General features: G+C 42.8%; 1 protein-coding gene and 1 pseudogene across 4 annotated transcripts in view; one reads left to right on the forward strand and one right to left on the reverse strand.

Annotated features, from left to right (window-relative positions):
- Ms4a20 (membrane-spanning 4-domains, subfamily A, member 20) overlaps nt 1–12,035 on the reverse strand; it is a 34,076-nt gene extending 22,041 nt beyond the window's left edge. Inside the window, exon 1 of one of the 4 annotated variants that reach the window (XM_030251070.1) lies at nt 11,632–12,035. The gene's annotated coding sequence lies outside the window, so the exon portion shown is untranslated. The remainder of the gene's footprint in view (nt 1–11,631) is intronic. The other 3 variants (XM_006527323.4, XM_006527325.4, NM_027058.1) reach the window with 3 other exon arrangements.
- On the forward strand, nt 2,490–3,570 carry Gm6501 (predicted gene 6501; annotated as a pseudogene).
- Nucleotides 12,036–12,290: the final 255 nt, after the last annotated feature.

Genomic DNA, 12,290 nt, shown 5'->3' on the forward strand with positions numbered 1-12,290 from the left:
ACACACAGATTCCATGTTAGACTTAGACTATCACACCATCTCTATCAGAAGTGGTTGAGAAGTTTGATATCCATCCTTTGGAAATTAAAACAGCGTTGCTGAGTATGCTCTGCTTGGGCAGAAGCCTCAATTCTTCAGCTTTAGCCACTCCAGTAAAATGTCCTTCTGATATCCATAGTCATGTACTCAATTCCAGTATGTAACCCAAGTGATTTCAATGTTCCTTCAAAGTGACCACATAATACAGAAGCTGTTAATTGGGGCTCCAGACTGCAACATCAGCATCAGCCAGAAATAGTGAGGCAGACATATCCTCAGGCCAAACCATAGACACTTGGACCTGATTATAGACATCATGGTTTCCGAAGCAATGGATATCTACTGTCCAAGATTCCTTTAGTGATGATGATCTGATTATTTCTCTCTGGTTATAAGATGCCACTGTGAGCTCAGCCTCTACATTTCATTCTTCAACTTCATCTTGGGGTGAAGTGTAGGAGGGGATCCTGGCTCTCTGAAGTCCCGTGTCTGAATTTCAGAGCTTCCCTGAGGTCCCCTGACAATACCCAACAGCTGAGCTCAGAGCATGACACAGAGAACCATTCAAACCTGCACACCCACAGTGAACTTCTTCTTCTTCTTTTTAAAATGTGGATACTAGAAAGAGGAAATAGAGAGACAGTCCCTAGTCTACCACCAGCATTGCATAAAACCCCAGCAAGTAGGACAAGAAGTGACTGTTTTTCTGATACTGAAATACAACATTGACTAACACGCTGGCACTAACATTCTAAGCCATATGGAAGGATGACATATGGGGGAACACATTGTCAGGAGAATGTGGAAAACAAGATTAACACTTAAAAAATAGGGGTTCTTTAAACAATACAATAATAGCAAACCCACTACCGGTCCAGGGAAGCAGGTAGATGACAAATCTCCAGATCTTCACTTTCCTTTCTCTCCTCCAAAGCTACTCCCCAAGTCTCTGCAGCAGAACATGTGCTGTGCCCTCTCTTCCTTTCTGCTCCCGTATCCAGAAGATCATGTAGGTCTTCTTCTACAACCTCCATCACTGCCCCATCCCTTTGTCTCAGCAGCCAACTTCCACAGGCACTTCTGGAGGACCCATTAGCCATTCCAGGGAAGCAGGTAGCCAAGCTTCAGATCTTTATTCTTCATCCTCATCTCCAAATCCAATCCCCCAATCTCATCTCCAGCTCTGTAGCAGACCACCTGTTGTGAACCTGACCCCCTCTCTGCCATATTCCCATGGGACTAAGCAGATTCTTGTGGCACACTCTGCTTTCTTCTCTCTTGTTGACTCCTTTAGCATTCCTAGCCCAAATCTATCCCTAAGTGTCATATACCAATACCTATAAACACATTGTACCTGTAACCTCCACCTGACAGGATCTCAGAAGCACTTCCTACCAGGTAACCAACACTCTCTTAAGAACCAGAGAGGGCTTTCATTGTGTTCCATAAGTTTGGGTACGTTGTGGCTTCATTTTCATTAAACTCTAAAAAGTCTTTAATTTCTTTCTTTATTCCTTCCTTGACCAAGGTATCATTGAGTAGAGTGTTGTTCATTTTCTACATGAATGTTGGCTTTCTATTATTTATGTTGTTATTGAAGATCAGCCTTAGTCCATGGTGATCTGATAGGATGCATGGGACAATTTCAATATTTTTGTATCTGTTGAGGCCTGTTTTGTGACCAATTATATGGCCAAATTTGGAGAAGGTACCATGAGGTGCTTATACTTAGACATGAAGCAAATCTCAACAAATACAAGAAAATAGAAATAACATCCTTCATCCTTTCTGACCACCGTGGATTAAAGCAGGTTATCATCATCAACAACAACAGAAACAGCAGAAGCTTACTAATTCATGGAAACTGAACAACTCTGAATGAAAAATGTGTCAAGACAGAAATAAAGAAAAGAGTTAAGACTGTCTAGAGTTCAATGAAAATGAATACACAAATTTCTCAAACTTATGGGACACAATGAAAGTGGTGTTAAGAGGAAAGTTCATAGCACTAAGTGCCTACATTAAAAAAACAAAACAAAACTGGAGAGATCTTTTACTAAAAACTTAACAGACCAGCTGAAACCTTTAGAACAATAACAAAAAATAAAATAAAAAAAAATGCTCCAGGGGGACGGGGCCGAGAGAGAGCTAGCGAGGGAGGGCGTGAAGCCAGAGAGAGCCAGAGAGGAAGAAGGGCGGCCACTCGTGTGTGAGCGGCCGCGGACGGGAGTGGGGAAGCTGGGGGAGGAGGTGCAGGGAAGGAAGGACGAAGGCTGAGAGGACAGGGCAGGGCGGCTAGCGGCTGGCGGAGGTGGCGAGGGGAGAAGGGGGTGCTGTCGGAGGGCAGGGGCTGAGCTGAGGGAGTGAGGGAGAGAAGCGGACGCGCCAGGGAGGGGAGGGAAGGGGGGTCACGCGGGGGCGCGCGCGCACCGGGAGCGCGCTCGGAGGCGAGTGGAACTGGATCGGGTTTGCTGCCAGCGGCGTGAGCTTCGGCCGCCATTTTACAACAGCTCCACTCGCGCCGGACACAGGGAGCAGCGAGCACGCGTTCCCCGCCAGCCGACCCGGTCGGACAGGATTCCTCGGCCCCAGCCCCGCGGGGAGATCTCTGGAAACATGGCTACAGAACATGTTAATGGAAATGGTACTGAAGAGCCCATGGATACTACTTCAGCAGTTATCCATTCAGAAAATTTTCAGACATTGCTTGATGCTGGTTTACCACAGAAAGTTGCTGAAAAACTAGATGAAATTTACGTTGCAGGGCTAGTTGCACATAGTGATTTAGATGAAAGAGCTATCGAAGCTTTAAAAGAGTTCAATGAAGACGGCGCATTGGCAGTGCTTCAACAGTTTAAAGACAGTGATCTCTCTCATGTTCAGAACAAAAGTGCCTTTTTATGTGGAGTCATGAAGACTTACAGGCAGAGAGAAAAACAGGGGACCAAAGTAGCAGACTCTAGTAAAGGACCAGATGAGGCAAAGATTAAGGCACTTTGGAAAGAACAGGCTACACACTTGATGTGACTACAGGTCAGAGGAAGTATGGAGGACCACCTCCAGATTCCGTTTATTCAGGTCAGCAGCCTTCTGTTGGCACTGAGATATTTGTGGGGAAGATCCCCAGAGATCTGTTTGAGGATGAGCTTGTTCCATTATTCGAGAAAGCTGGACCTATATGGGATCTTCGTTTAATGATGGATCCGCTCACTGGTCTCAACAGAGGTTATGCGTTTGTCACTTTTTGTACAAAAGAAGCAGCACAAGAGGCTGTTAAACTGTATAATAATCATGAAATTCGTTCCGGGAAGCACATTGGTGTCTGCATCTCAGTTGCCAACAATAGGCTTTTTGTGGGCTCGATTCCTAAGAGTAAAACCAAGGAACAGATTCTTGAGGAATTTAGCAAAGTGACAGAGGGTCTCACAGATGTCATTTTATACCACCAACCTGATGACAAGAAAAAAAACAGAGGCTTTTGCTTTCTTGAATATGAAGATCACAAAACAGCTGCCCAGGCAAGACGTAGGCTGCAAATTTGTCTGGAATAACAAAAAACCTAGGATAGCAAAAAGTCTTCTCAAGGATAAAAGAACTTCTGGCGGAATCACCATGCCAGACCTAAAGCTTTACTACAGAGCAATTGTGATAAAAACTGCATGGTACTGGTATAGAGACAGACAAGTAGACCAATGGAATAGAATTGAAGACCCAGAAATGAACCCACACACCTATGGTCACTTGATCTTCGACAAGGGAGCTAAAACCATCCAGTGGAAGAAAGACAGCATTTTCAACAATTGGTGCTGGCACAACTGGTTGTTATCATGTAGAAGAATGCGAATCGATCCATACTTATCTCCTTGTACTAAGGTCAAATCTAAGTGGATCAAGGAACTTCACATAAAACCAGAGACACTGAAACTTATAGAGGAGAAAGTGGGGAAAAGCCTTGAAGATATGGGCACAGGGGAAAAATTCCTGAACAGAACAGCAATGGCTTGTGCTGTAAGATCGAGAATTGACAAATGGGACCTAATGAAACTCCAAAGTTTCTGCAAGGCAAAAGACACCATCAATAAGACAAAAAGACCACCAACAGATTGGGAAAGGATCTTTACCTATCCTAAATCAGATAGGGGACTAATATCCAACATATATAAAGAACTCAAGAAGGTGGACTTCAGAAAATCAAATAACCCCATTAAAAAATGGGGCTCAGAACTGAACAAAGAATTCTCACCTGAGGAATACCGAATGGCAGAGAAGCACCTGAAAAAATGTTCAACATCCTTAATCATCAGGGAAATGCAAATCAAAACAACCCTGAGATTCCACCTCACACCAGTCAGAATGGCTAAGATCAAAAATTCAGGTGACAGCAGATGCTGGCGTGGATGTGGAGAAAGAGGAACACTCCTCCATTGTTGGTGGGAGTGCAGGCTTGTACAACCACTCTGGAAATCAGTCTGGCGGTTCCTCAGAAAATTGGACATAGTACTACCGGAGGATCCAGCAATACCTCTCCTGGGCATATATCCAGAAGATGCCCCAACTGGTAAGAAGGACACATGCTCCACTATGTTCATAGCAGCCTTATTTATAATAGCCAGAAGCTGGAAAGAACCTAGATGCCCCTCAACAGAGGAATGGATACAGAAAATGTGGTACATCTACACAATGGAGTACTACTCAGCTATTAAAAAGAATGAATTTATGAAATTCCTAGCCAAATGGATGGACCTGGAGGGCATCATCCTGAGTGAGGTAACACATTCACAAAGAAACTCACACAATATGTACTCACTGATAAGTGGATATTAGCCCCAAACCTAGGATACCCAAGATATAAGATATAATTTGCTAAACACATGAAACTCAAGAAGAATGAAGACTGAAGTGTGGGCACTATGCCCCTCCTTAGATTTGGGAACAAAACACCCATGGAAGGAGTTACAGAGACAAAGTTTGGAGCTGAGATGAAAGGATGGACCATGTAGAGACTGCCATATCCAGGGATCCACCCCATAATCAGCATCCAAACGCTGACACCATTGCATACACTAGCAAGATTTTATTGAAAGGACCCAGATGTAGCTGTCTCTTGTGAGACTGTGCCGGGGCCTAGCAAACACAGAAGTGGATGCTCACAGTCAGCTAATGGATGGATCATAGGGCTCCCAATGGAGGAGCTAGAGAAAGTAGCCAAGGAGCTAAAGGGATCTGCAACCCTATAGGTGGAACAACATTATGAACTAACCAGTACCCCGGAGCTCTTGACTCTAGCTGCATATATATCAAAAGATGGCCTAGTCGGCCATCACTGGAAAGAGAGGCCCATTGGACTTGCAAACTTTATATGCCCCAGTACAGGGGAACACCAGGGCCAAAAAGAGGGAGTGGGTGGGCAGGGGAGTGGGGGTGGGTGGATATGGGGGACTTTTGGTATAGCATTGGAAATGTAAATGAGCTAAATACCTAATAAAAAATGGAAAAAAAATTAAAAAAATTCTCCAAAGATGGATCTGGAGGATATCATCCTGAATGAGATAACCCAATCACAAAAGAACACACCTCATATGCACTCACTGATAAGTGGATATTAACCCAGAAGCTCAGAATACCCAAGATACAATTCACAAAATTTGTGAAACTCAAGAAGAAGGAAGACCAAAGTGTGGATACTTCGGTCCTCCTTAGAAGGGGGAACAAACCACCCATGGGAGGAATTATAGAGACAAAGTGTGGAGCAGAGACTGAAGGAATGACCATCCAGAGACTGCCCCACCTGGGAATCCATCTCATATACAGTCACCAAACCCAGACACTATTGTGGATGCCAACAAGTGCTTGTCAAAAGGAGCTTGATATTCTTGTCTCCTGAGGGGCTCTACCAGTGCCTGACAAATATAGAGGTGGATGCTCTCAGCCAATCATTAGACTGAGCACAAGGCACCCAGTGGAGGAGATAGAGAAAGGGCCCAAGGAGCTGAAGGGGTTTGCAACCCCATTGGAGGAAGAACAATATGAACTAACCAGTATCCTCCAGAGCTCCCAGGGACTAAACCACCAACCAAAGAGTACATATGGAGGGACTCATGGCTTCAGCTGCATATGTAGCAGAGGATGGTCTTGTTGGTTATCAATTGAAGGAGAGGACCTTGATCCTGTGAAGGCTCTATGCCTCAGCATAGGGGAATGCCAGGGCCAGAAAGTGGGAGTGTATGTGTTGGTGAGCAGGGGGAGTAGGGAGGGGATAGGGGGTTTTTGGAGGGGAAACCAAGAAAGGGGATAACATTTAAAATGTAAATAAAGAAAATATCTAATTGAAAAAAGACTTGTATGATAAAAATTTAAGACATTGAAGAAAAAACCTGAGGAAGATCTCAGATTATAGAAAGATATCACATGCTCATGGATTGGTAGAATTAATATAGGAAAAATGTCCACTCTGCCAAAAGCTATCTACATATTCCCATTAAAATTTCTAGCCAATTCTTCATAGAACTTGAAAAGGCAATTTTCAGCTTCATATGAAAACACAAAACACCCAGCTAAAATGATGCTGAATCATCATCATTATCACCACCATTATCATCATCATTTTCGGGAAATATTACCATCTCTAATCTCAAATTGTGCTACAGAGCTTGGTAATAAAAACAACATGGTTTTGGTATAAAACCAGACATGTTGATCAATGAACTAAAATCAGAGACCCCCAAAACAAGTCCACACACCTATGGACACTCTAATTTTTTTTGATAGAGAAGCTAGAAATACACACTAGAAAAAAAGAGCAAATGGTTGTGATCATACTAGATGACTGCATGTACAAGAATCCAGGTAGATCCATACTTATCATCCTGAACAAAACTCAATTTCAAATAGATCAAAGACTTCAACATAAAACCAGATACACTGAACCTGATGGAAGAGTAAAAATTAGGCAATACTCTTGAACTCATTGGCACAGGAGAAGGCTTTCTGAACAGAATAGCAATAGCACAAGGAGTATGATCAACAATTAGTAGAATGAGACCTCGTCAAACGGAAAAGCTTCTTCATGGCAAAACACACCATCATTTAGACAAAGCAGCAGCCTACAAAATAGGAAGAGTTTTTTTTAAAACCAACTACATATCTGATATAGGGTTCAAACCTAAACATAATATAGGCAATGTACAGCAATCCAATAGCCAACATCATATAAATGAAGAGAAATGAAGTAATCCCACTAAAACCAGGGACAAGAAAATGTTGCCCACTTTCTCCCTATCTTTTTAATATAGTACTTGAAGTTTTAGCTAGAGCAATAAGACAACAAAAAGAGATCAAGGGGATACGAATTGGAAAGGAAGAAGTCAAAATATTGCTATTTGCAGATGACATGATAGTATACATAAACAGCCTCCAAAACTACCAAAGAGCTCCTACAGCTGATAAACAACTTCTGCAAAGTGGCTGGATACAAAACTAACTCAAAGAAATCAGTTGCTCTCCTTTATACAAATGATTAATGGGCTGAGAAAGAAATTATAGAAATTGTAGAAATAACACCTTTCACAATAGCCACAATAATATAAAATATCTTGGTGTAACTCTAATGAAGCAAAGACATGTATGACAAGAACTTCAAGTCCCTGAACTAAGAAGTTGAAGAAGGTATCAGAAAATGGAAAGCTCTCTCACATTCATGGATCAGTAGGATTAACATAATGAAAATGGCCATCTTGACAAAAGCAATCTGTAGATTCAATGGAATTCCCATCAAAATTCCAACACATTTTTTACAGACCTTGAAAGGGCAATTTTCAACTTCATATGGAAAAACAAAATACCCAGGATAGGTAAAACAATCCTGAACAATAAAAGAACTTCTTGAAGAATTACCATCCCTGACCAGGTTGTACTACAGAGGAATAGTGATGCAAACTGCATGGTATTGGTATAGAAATAGACAGATTGACCAATGGAATTGAAGCAAAGACCCAGAAATAATCTCACACACCTATAGATACTCGATTTTTGACAAAGAAGCCAAAACCAAACAATGGAAAAATGAAAGCATCTTCAACAAATGGTGCTGGTCTAACTGGATATCTGTATGTAGGAGAATGAAAATAGATTCAGATTTATCACTGTGCACAAAACTCAAGTCCAAGTGAATCAAAGACCTCAACATAAAACAAGATATATTAAATCTAGTAGAAGCAAAAGTGAGAAATAGCCTTGAATGCATTGGTACAGGAGACAATTTCCTGATCAGAATACCAATGGCTCCAGCTCTAAGATCAACAATTGGTAAATGGGGCCTCTTGAAACTGAAAAGCTTCTGTAAGGCAAAGGACACCATCAATAGGACAGAACAGCAACCTACAGATTGGAAAAAGATCTTCATCAACCCTACAGCTGACAGAATGCTAATATCCCAAATATATAAAGAACTCAAGAAGTTAGACTTCGACAAATCCAATTTAAAAATGAGTTACAGAGCTAAACAGAGATTTCTCAACAGAGGAATCTCAAATGGCTGAGAAGCACTTAAAGAAATGTTCAATATCTTTAATCATCAGGGAAATGCAAATCAAAAGGACTATGAGATTTCAACTTACACCCATCAAAATGACTAAGATAAAAACTCAAGTGACAACTCATGCTGGTGAGGATGCAGAGAAAGATGAACATTTCTCTATTGCTGTTGACATTGCAAACTTGTACAACCACTTTGGAAAAAATTGGCAGTTTCTCAGAAAATTGGAAATAGTTCTACTTGAAGACCCAACTATACTGCTCCTGGGCATATATCCAAAAGATGCTCCACCATACCACAAGAACAGGTGCTCCACTGTGTTCATAGCAGCTTTATTTGTAATACCTAGAAACTAGAGACAACCCAAATGTCCTTCAACTGAAAAATGGACACAGAAAATAGAGGAGTGGATGCTCACAGTCATCTATTGGATGGAACACAGGGCCCCTAATGAAAGAGCTAGAGAAAGTACCCAAGGAGCTAAAGGGGTCTGCAACCCTATAGGAGGAACAACAATATGAACTAACCAGTGTTCCCCTCTCCCCCCAGAGCTGTGTCTCTAGTTGCATATGTAGCAGAGGATGGCCTAGTCGGCCATCATTGGGAGGAAAGGCCCTTGGTATTGTGAAGATCATATGCCCCAGTACAGGGGAATGACAGGGTTAGGAAGTGGGAGTGGGTGGGTTGGGGAGCAGTGTGGGGGGAAGGGTATAGGGGGCTTTGTGAATAGCATTTGAAATGTAAATGAAGAAACTATCTAATAAAAATGCCTTAAAAAAGAAAATGTGGTGCATTTACACAATGGAATACTATTCACCTATTAAAAACAAAGGCATCATGAATTTTGCAGACAAACAGATGGAATTCCTGAGTAAGGTAACCCAGACTGAAAAGGACATGCATGGTATGTACTCACTGATAAGTAGATATTAGCCATAAAGTTCAGGATACTCATGATACACCCCACAGACCCAAAAAAGCTAAACAAGAAAGAAGTCCCAAGCAAGGATGCTTAGAAGGGGGAATAAAATAGTCACTGGAGACAGAGGGAGGGAGGTAACTAGGTGTGAGAGGGAATGGGGAGGGGAATAGTGGGGCTCAGTATCAGGTGTAGGAAGAGATAGGATTGAGGACCAGAGGGTGAGAGGGCCAGGAGAGTGAGTGGAGAGCTGCTGCTGCTGAGGATGAGGGGTGAGGTGGGGTGGGTGAAGGGATCTCTAGGAAGTGCCAGAGGCTGGGATGGAGAAAGCTCCCAGTAGTCAATTTGGATGATGTCATCTGAGACACATATCAGTGAGAATATGGATCCTGAAGAGGTTCCTGTAGCCAGGCAAGACCACCAGTGGAAGGGCACCAACCCATCCACAAAAGTTTAGACCCTAAATTCTTCCTATGCAAAAGAAATGCAGGAACAAAGATGGAGCATGGCCTGAGGGAATAGCTAGCCAATAACTGGCCCAACCTGAGTCCTATCCCATGGGCAAACACGGCTACCTGACATGATTAATGATACTCTGTTATGCGTGAAGACAGGAGCCTAGCGTAACTGTCCTCTGAGAGGCTCCACCAAATCAGCTGAACAAAAAACAGATGCAGATACCCACAGTCAAACATTGAACAGAACTCAGGGACTCTTATGGAAGAGTAGGAGGAAGAATTGAAGTCCCTGAAGGGGATATGAACTCTACAGGAAGACCAACAGAGAAAACTAACCTGAACCCTTAGGGTTCACAGAGACTGAGTCAGCAACCAAAGACTGGACTGGGCTGGACTGAGGCCCCTGGCACATATGTAGCAAATGTGTAGCTCAGTTCTCCAACAACTGGACCCAGGGCTGTCCCTAAAGCTGTTGTTTGTCCATGAACAACTGGACTGCCTTGTCTGGCCTCAGTGGGAGAGGATTTGACTAACCTTTTAGAGACTTGATGGGAGAGAGTTGGGGGTAGGGTGTGGGGTGGGGGATGGAGGTAGGGTGGGAAATGGGGGGATGATATGGGGTGGGGGACACCCTTTCAGAGGTGAAGTGGGGGGTTGGGATATGCACCTTGTGAGGGGGCATGAGGGCATCAATCAGGATGTAAAATGAATAAATAAATTAATGGAGAAATAAATAAAACAGCAAAAATAAGAAAATTAGTATTGAAATTATACTGACAACCTAGCCACCAGCCACTATCAGATAGAACTTGAGATCCTCAGTAAGATAAGGAAACTTAAATTATTATAAATTCATGCTAAATTAATAAATAACAATTTAAAAAAGTTAAAAAAAAAAGGTATTTCAAGACAAATGACAGGGGAAATTAATCATTTCCAAGTACCAGAAAACATACTTCTAAGAGGGAAGGTTACATAGAAACAAGAGCTTATAAAATTGTAAAGTAATACTCTAGTCATTTTTCATCAGTCTCTGGTCCACTGAGATGTCATATTTTCCATGTGTTGTGTCACATTCACCCTCCACACTGCAGAATTTAAACACATCCTGTGTGACACATCCTTGGAGCGCAATGGCAGATGACATCTAAGCTTCTGTGGACTCCTGGTGTTTGTAGCAACCCAGGAGGACTGGCTTTTGTTTCAGGGTATCTGAGGTGACAGGTGTTATCATATAGGCTCACACCATTTATTGGTTTAATATCAACAAAGAAAGGAATTAGAGGGAAGGTGGGTTAGATAGCAACACTGTGCTGTTTGCTATTGTCTCTAAGAACAATCTGGGACTCAGCAACTTTCATCAAGTTTGGATGGTATGTGTCGAATGATAATGTTTAAAGTCCAGGCTATGTGAACATATGTATTTGAGTCGGGAGTGGGGAACAGAGAGACAGTCACACAGAGACAGATAGAGACATAGAGAGGGGAGAGGTAGGGAGCAGAGAGACAGAGATAAGAGAGTTATTACTTAATAAGGGACTCTGGTAATGTAGCCTTTTAGGTTCAAAAGGAAACTCTAGGGTAGTTCAAAGTATTAGGTATAAGGATAAACAACATTTTCTCCCCAGAACTCAATCTGATGGATCACATAACGTGGAGTCTTCCCACTGGTGTTTACTTACTTAGATTCTCCCCGGTAAAGCCGGACAAGCCGCCTAGATGTCTGAATCTTGTCCAAATGCATAGATGACCTTGGATGTCTCAATTCAACTTCGGTTACCAGAAAAACATTCTTAGTGATGGTGATGGGAGAACTCAGGATGAGAGAGTCCCAGCGGCCAGGGACTAGCAACCCTTGCCCTCAGTGTGACCTGGAGTGAGTCTTAATGGCAACCGGGCCAAAGCTCTCACACTCACATCATGCCCTGAGCCCAGGGCCAGAGTGATGTGGTCTGGTGGGCAACCTGGCATCCAGTGGAGCCCAGTGGGCGCTGCCTCCTGTGTGGTACCCCTTCATTCCCTACTCGCGAGGATCTAAAGCTGCGGTTGTGGTCAAGAACGTGGTTACCAAGGGTACTGAGTGAGAGACCACGTGGGCACTGGGGATAGTGGCGCGCTGTAGCCCTGCTGATCCCACAATTCTCTGAGGATAATAAAACTGCTAGATGCACAGCATGAACTTCTTCTTCTTCTTCTTTTTCTTTCTTTTTTCTTTCTTTCTCCCTCCCTCCCTCCCTCCCTCCCTCCCTCCCTCCCTCTCTCTCTCTCTCTCTCTTTCTCTCTCTCTTTCTCTCTTTCTTTCTCTTTCTTTCTCTCTTTCTCTCTCTCTTTCTTTCTCTCT

This window comes from Mus musculus, chromosome 19 (assembly GCF_000001635.26).
Source record: "Mus musculus strain C57BL/6J chromosome 19, GRCm38.p6 C57BL/6J".
NCBI classification, from domain to species: domain Eukaryota; kingdom Metazoa; phylum Chordata; class Mammalia; order Rodentia; family Muridae; genus Mus; species Mus musculus.